Source organism: Etheostoma spectabile, chromosome 15 (assembly GCF_008692095.1).
Source record: "Etheostoma spectabile isolate EspeVRDwgs_2016 chromosome 15, UIUC_Espe_1.0, whole genome shotgun sequence".
NCBI lineage: Eukaryota > Metazoa > Chordata > Actinopteri > Perciformes > Percidae > Etheostoma > Etheostoma spectabile.
Window position 1 is genome coordinate 25817178 of NC_045747.1, and position 9104 is coordinate 25826281.

Genomic DNA, 9104 nt, shown 5'->3' on the forward strand with positions numbered 1-9104 from the left:
TGATTTTTTAAGTAAGCCTTGGACATAAACTGATTGACAGTAAGTTCAGATGCAGTATCGTGTACTGTACTGTACACAATACTGCATAATAACATATTGTAATAAGTTGTTACAACTTTTTGATCTTCACTGGTCAGGGGACAGAGGATGGCAAGGCGACGGCAGCAACTTGGTCCTGTAGACATGGGGAGCCACCACCAGCCAGGAGAAAATACCCAGGTGGAGGGTAAGTCCCCCTAGTGTACAGTGGGCCTCAAAAGTTTGGGGACCCCAGGTAAATATTTGTATTAATGCGTGTAAAGAAGCCAAGAAAAGATCAAATGATCAAATGATGATGACTCAGGCATCAAATGACAGAATAGACATTTGTATAACATGCCACATAAATTTAGTTTTTATTTCCATCATTTACACTTTCAAAATAATAGAAAACAAAAACATGGCATCTTCAAAAGTTTGGGCACCCTGCCGAGTTAATACCTTGTACTGCCCCCTTTGGCAAGTACCACAGCTTGGAAACACTTCTTGTAGCCAGCCAAGAGTCTTCCAATTCTTGTTTAAGGTATCTTCGCCATTCTCCCTTCAAAAGTCTTCCAGTTCTTTGAGATTTCTGGGCTGTCTGTCATGCACTACTTTTTTAAGGTCTATCCATAGATTTTCAATTATGTTGAGGTCAGGAGATTGTGAAGGCCATAGCAAAGCCTTCAGTTTACGCCTCTTGATGTAATCCACCGTGGATTTTGAGGTGTGTTTAGGATCCTTATCCATTTGTAAAAGCCATCCTCTCTTTAACTTCATCTTTTTTACAGATGGCATTTAAGTTAGCTAACCCGGCACACTATCGTCTGGCTCACCTCAAAACAGCCCCTGGTTTGAGGTGAGCCAGACGATAGTGTGCCGGGAGTAGTCAGGTCGGACAGACAGGCTGGTGAACAGGAGCAAACAGGCAGGAGAGTCAATGTGATGGCAGGCAAGCAGGCAGGCAGCGAATACAAACACGGAGTGTACTGTGGTGGACGGAGAACAGGGTCCTGTTGCACGAAAGTATAATAATGATATCCAGGCTAAGTGAAAAAGCGCAGCTTGACTTAGTAATCCGCTCATTGCGGCTTAATTGGTTGCAGGTTTGCCGAGCCAGGATGAACAGGTGAAGCTATGTCAAGCCAGCTGTAGATGGCTGGGATAAGTGCACGTTCACGGCTTTCTTAAATAGACCACGCTATCAATCACAGATTTACTCATGCAGAAATGGAGAAGATGCATGCGGCATATGTTTCACCCAATGAGCAGCCGCTTCTAATGGAATGATGGGGAGGTGAAGCACGGAGAGAAAAAGCCCAACAGACTATAGAGGACCAACTAACAACCAGGGTGATGAGTGAATGAGTTACAGGTGCGATGCACTGCAGGTGGTGATGAGCCAGGATAAGACACACCAACACAACACACACAGAGGGCTGACAGAAACAGCAGGGAGGGGAAAAACTGGAAAACACAAGGAAGGGATGAATGGCAAAGCAAACTATAACACAAACGCTGATTTTTGTGGTGAGTGCGTAGAAGAGGTTATCTTCTGATGACTCTTTCATTAAGACCATATATGTACGAGTATCTCTTTATAATGGAAGGGTGTAGCACAACTCCAGTGTCTGCCAGGTCTTTCTGGATGGATTGTGCAGTCAAACGTGGGTTTGGACTTGTTTTTCTCACAATCCTGTGAGCTGTTCTGTGTGATATTTTTCTTGGTCTTCCAGATCTTGCTTTAACTTCCACTGTTTCTGATGATGGCCATTTCTTTATTACATTCCGAACAGAGGATATTGGCATCTGAAAACGCTTTGCTATCTTCTTATAGCCTTCTCCTGCTTTGTGAGCGTCAACTATTTTCAGTTTTCTAGACAACTGCTTAAAAGAACCCATGGTGCTGATCGTTGGGGCAAGGTCAGATAAGTCTGGGCATTTAAAACCTTAAGGTTGACATCACCTGATCTTTCCAGACGATGATTGAGAACAATCTATGACACTGTCAGGTCTCAGCTTTCCAAAGGGGACGGTGCATGCTGTAAACTCTGCAGGGTTCCCAAACTTTTGAAGACGCCATTTTTTTGTTTTCTGTTATTTTGAAAGTGTAAATGATGTAAATAAAATCTAACTTTTTGTGACATATTATACAAATGTCTAATCTGCCATTTGATGCCTTTTGGAGATTTTCCCATCTTTTCTTGGCTTCTTTATGCACATTAATACAAACCTTTACCTGGGGTGCCCAAACAGCCACCGTAGATGGGGCGGTTCTTCAGGATGCGTGCATCATGCACACTTCCTTGGTAACCCACAAAGATGTCCATAAAGCGACCCTGATGGTCACAGACTGCCTGAAGCACCACGAAGGGAAAGAGCTTCCTGTTGTTATAGTCATGACCATCAGGGCCGCCAGGACATTTTATCCTTATGTGGCAGCCATCTACTGCCCCTGCTGCCTGGCTAAATGCATGGTAATGAGCCAAGCGAGCAAAGCCATCCCCGACCACCTGGAGCATCTCCTGTGTGCGGGGGGAATGAACAAACTGTGGCAGCATAGCCACCACCTCCTCCACCATCCTGTGGACCACTCTGTGCACCGAGGTTAGAGGCATGCAGAAGACCCCGGAGAAACTCTGTAGGCAGAATCGGTTGCCAGCCAGAACAGGAACACAAGTGTCTCCAGGGTCGGCCCCCATCTGTGCTGCCTGTCCGTCCTCAGGGCCACCATCAGCTGCTAGATGGCCTCTCTGCCCAGCCTGAAGTCAGGGCGGGTGTCCTCACCTCCATAGTACCGCTGCAGTACTGGCACTGTGGCATTGATGCCATTGTTACAGTAATGCCGCGCCCGTGTAACATGAATAGAGGAAGGTTTATATATGATTTTTTTGGGGGGGATAAACTATTAAAACATATCGGCTCAAAACTCATTTGCGGAGGGGGGGGGGATTTAAGTTGATGAGATGTGAGAGGACGCTGGCGTGTCTGTCGCCGCTTCTCATGCTCAAACAAAATTGCACAACTCCACCTCTGATCCTGCTGCCGTTTTTCTTCGTTTGATACTAGTTGGATTCACTCTCACATTCTGCAACTTTTTCTCCATGCGCTCTGGCTACGCTACGGCTCTGCTAAACCAGCGGCTTTTTCCAGCTGCTACACTACCTTGCAGAGTTGTCGACTGGCTACTTCCAAACCATGGCTTTACTCCGACGATCCTAATTTGCTAAACGCTGTAATTATCACTGATGACAGCTTGATCCTCCACAGTGATCTCTGTTGAGGCTTGGCTGTGTCTCTCTGGTGGATGGTCGGTGGCTTGTAAGCTAACGCCGGCTAGCGTTTGCAAGCTAGCGATCTCCACCGACATCATGGCTTTCCTACGATACTCCGCCTTGGAACTCAGGAATCTCACCTCACACATCGTACCGATTAACGTCTGCCTTGAGATGATTACATCTCTCCATCTCCTACGTCGCCCCCGCTATGTGCATAGGGCTGCCCGACATAAGTTTGTTTACATGGACACATCCCCGGCTTCTCCTGCTATTCGGTGCATCACTACTCAGCGACGACGTCATCAGAGTGAGCCGCGCCTACATTCATTTAACCTACGGCCCTTGGTACGGGCTGTTGATGTCATCCCCCATGTCAGTACATCTGTCCATAAGTCGGCCTCATTTATGCTTCTGAACACTCGCTCACTAAACAATAAAGCTCCACTCATACAGGACATCATAACTAACAGGAAACTGGATTTCCTGTGTCTGACTGAAACTTGGCAGAACCAAATGGACTTTTTTGTACTTAACCAAGCTACCCCCCAAGGCTATAGTCACATTCAAAAGCCCCGTAGTTCTGGACGTGGTTGGGGACTGGATGTTACACATCATACAGATATCCAGATAAAAGAATTTCCAGTACACACCTCTTCATTTGAGTGCATTCACCTTGCTCTGTCTGGGCCTCTGCAGCTACAGGTGGTCCTTGTCTATCGCCCACCTAAGCCATCTGCAAGCTTCCTGCCTGAGCTTTCTGACCTTCTTGCTCTGATTTGCCCCAACTCTCCAGCTACCATCCTCCTTGGTGACTTTAACATCCATGTTGATTCCAGAGATACTCACGCTGCAGAATTCTTGTCACAACTGGACTGCTTTAATTTTACACAGCATGTTAACGGCCTCACTCATGCTAAAGGTCATACACTGGACCTGGTTTGCTCTACAGGTATAACCCCCCCCCCCAGCTACAAACTCTTGGCTGACCTGGCTATTTCTGATCACCTTGCTGTCATCTTCTCTGTTTCTGCGCACGCACGCAGGAAATGTGTTAAAAGGACCATTGCATATCCTAAAATTAAACAAGTGTGCACATCAAAACTATCCTGTACTCTTGCAGGCCATCTTACCAGCGATCCCCCAAACTGCACAGCTGATGACTTGGTTAATCACTACAACCTAGCCCTGTCACGTAGCTTGGACTCTGTAGCCCCCCTCATCACTCGACCTGTCTCATTCTCCTGTCCTGCTCCCTGGTTCACTGCTGAACTCCGCCGCATGAAGGCCACAGGGCGGAGGCTGGAGAGATATTATAAAAAATCTGGCCTCACGGTCCACCAGGAAGCCTACAACGACCATGTAAGGAACTACAAAACTGATCTGTCCTGTGCAAAAACTAACTACTACTCGACACTCATTGGCAACCAACAACATCAACCTAAGCAGCTTTTTTCCACTATCAACCGCCTACTTTGTCTACCTGACCCTCCTCAACCATCTGATGCTGCTGGCCTATGCTCCAGGTTCCTGGAACATTTCCAGAAAAAGGTTGAAACTAGGGATGAGCGAGTACAGCTGTATCTGTTTACCACATGAATTATCTGTATCCGGATCCGTACTCGGACTGGGCGGGGCCTAAACCGGAAGTGGTCAGATTTAACCTGGAAGTGGGTCGGGTTCTCTTAAAATGTGCGGGGCTTTAACCGGTATGTTATTTAAGCATGCAATTGATATGAGTTGATCAAAATTTTTTATATTTATTGCTGATTTGAAAACTATTTACATGACAGCATCGAGCTTCAGATCAATGGTGTTGTCATGGTAACAAACAAACTATATACAGAACGTTTTGCAACAATGAATACAACACATGCGGTTGCAATTAAGTAAAATGTAATGAACAAGAGTTTTCATACTCAATATAACTTTCTTTTTTTAACTTTTTATTTTTTTATGATCAGTGTAATTTTTATTTTTTTTGGTTCTTTTTAATTTTTTTATTTCCACACCAGGTGTGTGTGTGTGTGTGTGTGTGTGTGTGTGTGTGTGAGTAAGAAAGAGACGCAGAGAGAGAGGGGGCGGGGGGGGGGGCAGCTGACAGTAAAAAAAAAAAAGAGTTGCGCTGTGATTATCACAGAACGCTGCGCGGCCAGTTGAGGAGTTGTATTCAATCCGAGCACGGATATTGACTCATATTACTCGGATAATACTTGTACTCGGCAAAAGTGCTTTATCCGTACCGGATACTCGTTTCAGCCGGATACTCGGATCACCCCTAGTTGAAACCATCCACCAGCAATTGCAACTGTCCAGCTCCCCCCACCCAACTACACTGGTGCTGGACATAAACTCTTCAACTGTCTCCACGTCGCAGGACTGCCTCTCCTTTCTTCCTGCTTAATACAGCTCAAGTTCTTGAGCTAGTATCTAAAGCTAAGACCTCGACCAGTAAACAGGATCCAATGCCGACTGCCTTGGTCAAGGCGTGTCTTCCAACTCTATGTCCCACACTGGTCAACATCATCAACACCTCGCTGTCTTATGGAGTGGTCCCCACCAGCTTTAAAACTGCGGCGGTGATCCCTACATTCAAAAAACCTGGCCTGGACCCAGATGATCCAAATCACTATCGCCCTATCTCCAACCTACCTTTTACATGCAAGTTATTGGAAAGAGCTGTGGCAGCCCAACTCAACCATCATATGCTACATCACAACCTTTACGAGCCATTTCAATCTGGCTTCCGAACACATCATAGCACAGAAACTGCCCTCATCAAAATCACGAATGACCTTCTCATGGCAGCTGACTCTGGCCATGTCAGCATCTTAATTCTCCTCGACCTCTCTGCAGCCTTCGACACAGTCTCCCACTCCATTCTTCTCACTCGCCTCTCCGAACTCATTGGCCTCACTGGTACTGTGTATTCTTGGTTTCAATCCTATCTCACCAACAGGCAACAATACATCACCCTTAAGGGCACCCGCTCTGAATTGGCGCCAGTCTCACATGGAGTGCCTCAAGGATCGGTGCTAGGCCCGCTACTATTCAATATCTACATGTTACCCCTTGGGATGATCATCCGGAAAAGATCTGCTCCACCCATACACTCAGTCACGGTCTCTGCGGTCCTCTGACAAGGACTTGCTTGCTGTCCGAAAATCCAGGCTCCGGACATTTGGTGACAAAGCCTTCTGTGTCAGTGCACCATCGCTCTGGAACCAGCTTCTTCTTGCTACTCGCTCTGCCTCCTCTATTATAACCTTTAAAACCCAGCTTAAAACATACCTCTTCACTGAGGCTTATGGAATTTAATCTCTCCTGGCCACCTCTTAAACCCCCCCTTGTTTGTCAAGCGTCCTTGGGTTTGTGAAAGGCGCTATATAAGTCAAAATTATTATTATTATTAAACCCGTTTCCTTTTACTGGTTCATTAACAGCATAGTTGACCTTGTTATTGTTACTTCATATAGCCTTTTTGTTGTTGATCACGTATTTTACCACCGCATTTGTTTTAAAAGTTAGAATGTTACCAGCCAATAGGCTTAATGTTACAATACAACCACAATCAGCAAAGCTAATAGGCCTAGTATAATAGTAAAGTTAAGTATAGTTGTAAGTTATAGTAGTTAAGTATAAGCACACGCTTTTAATCTTCATAACGGTGATGATGAATAACGTTAACTCTAGGGATGAGCGAGTACAGCATTATCTGTATCTGTATCTGTTTACCACATGAATTATCTGTATCCGGATCCGTACTCGGACTGGGCGGGGCCTAAACCGGAAGTGGTCAGATTTAACCCGGAAGTGGGTCGGGTTCTCTTGACATGTGCGGGGCTTTAACCGGTATGTTATTTAAGCATGCAACTGATATGAGTTGATCAAAAATTTTTATATTTATTGCTGATTAGAAAACTATTTACATGACAGCATCAAGCTTCAGATCAATGGTGTTGTCATGGTAACAAACAACCTATATACAGAACGTTTTGCAACAATGAATACAACACATGGTGTTACGGGGAAGGACAGACCCAAACGCACAGCTCACGGATAAGGTATTTATTAAGTGGAAAAGAGGGAAAGGGGAGTGGGTGGACGGAGGTACGAGACCCGGGGATGGAAGCCAGGGAATCAGTGAGGACTGAGGAATAATGTGGGGAATGCCGGGGTTGAGTCCTGAGGGGGCCGGGAGCGAAGGCGGACGGCGATACAGGGAATGGCAGGAGGGCGAGTCCGGGAACTAGATGGCTGAAGAGGAGGCAGTGGGGGTCGAAGGCTGACAAGTGCGGTAGATGGGAAGGCTGAAGAGGACGAGGGGGGCGCCGAGGGAGGAGGACCAGGAGGGGAGCCAGGAGCCAGCTGACCGGAGTGAAACTGAGGAGGAAAACACAAGAGAGGTAAGTCTAGGAAATAACATTCAAACAGGTAAGCTATTAGTTTTTAGCGCTACAGATACGAGGCGTTCACCCAGGTAGTTGCGACAACGATCAGGTGAAGACTGGAGTGAAGAGCCGGAGTAGATATACTGGTGGTGATGATGATGGCAGACAGGTGTGGAAGGCGGGAGCGAGAGCAGGCTGGCAGGTGTGGAGAATAAGCCGGTTGATTGTACACGGGAAGCAGGTGTGGTTCTTTTTTATTTTTTTAATTTCCACACCAGGTATGTGTGTGTGTGTGTGTGTGTGCCTGACGGAGCGGGAGCGAGCGAGCGAGCGAGAGGGCCGAGGGAGCGCATTTCTCCACGTTCTGTGTGTGTGACTGATCCGAGCGTGTTTGTAGGCGGGGGGCGCTGTGACTATCACAGAACGCTGCGCGGCCTGTTGAGGAGTTGTATTCAATCAGAGCACGGATATTGACTCATATTACTCGAATAATACTTGTACTCGGCAAAAGTGCTTTATCTGTACCGGATACTCGTTTCAGCCGGATACTCGGATCACCCCTAGTTAACTCCCACGACTTTAACATGTTTAGACATAACAATAGCGAATCATGAGTTAACGTTGGCCTATTAGCTAGTACAACATTATTTATTCACCCTTTGCTCATGTTTTAACATTACTTACCAACCCGTGTCTTTGACGGCAGAGGTGGCGACACACCAACCTCCTCCTCCTGCGGGCAGCCTGACGCCCATGCTCCCTCAACAAATCCAGCTCCATCTCAGCAAAGATGCTGTACAGCAAACCAATTATCAGCACATCCATCGTTGTCCACTGCTGAATTTTCACAGCTGACATTTTAACCTCTTGTGGTAGGAAAGCACAAATGAAAGAGATAACCTTAACGATGGCTCAATTCCATTAGGTTTCCCAGTTAGCTATTTCAGTGAGTCAGCATGCACAATACCAGGGCGTCTCCTAAGTGGAATGCAGCCATCATTAATATTTTTAATACACCTGTGTTTTTCATACTATGACATGTCAACATGTCATCTGTGAAAGAGGTCTATTGCAGTGCAAAAGGCGGGCCTTTTCACTGACATCATTACACAATGACGAGCACTTGGTAGCCTGTTCCATCTTACGTGTTCGTCGAATGCTAAGGAGGACTCTGACCTAGCCTCTGAAGGATCCTTCCTTGGTAGGACTAGCAAGGAAGGATCCTCGACATTGAGAAACGGGGCGAAAGTCCTTCTTTCTTCTTTCCATATCTTCTCTGAACTTCTCACACAGAGGCTGCAGCCCTTTTGGGCCTTTTGGTACCTTGCAACTGCCTCTGGAGCCCTCTGGGATAACATATCCCTGAATATCAGCAGGGAGGGGAAAAACTATTTAGGGAATATCCCATATTCCCTAAACT

General features: G+C 46.3%; 1 long non-coding RNA gene across 1 annotated transcript; it reads left to right on the forward strand.

The window, feature by feature from the left end:
• The first annotated feature begins 7303 nt into the window (after positions 1-7303).
• On the forward strand, positions 7304-8702 carry LOC116702415 (uncharacterized). The gene is made up of 3 exons (XR_004335159.1): positions 7304-7314; positions 7529-7533; positions 8580-8702. It is a non-coding gene; the product is annotated as an uncharacterized LOC116702415 (long non-coding RNA).
• The last annotated feature ends 402 nt before the right edge of the window (positions 8703-9104 follow it).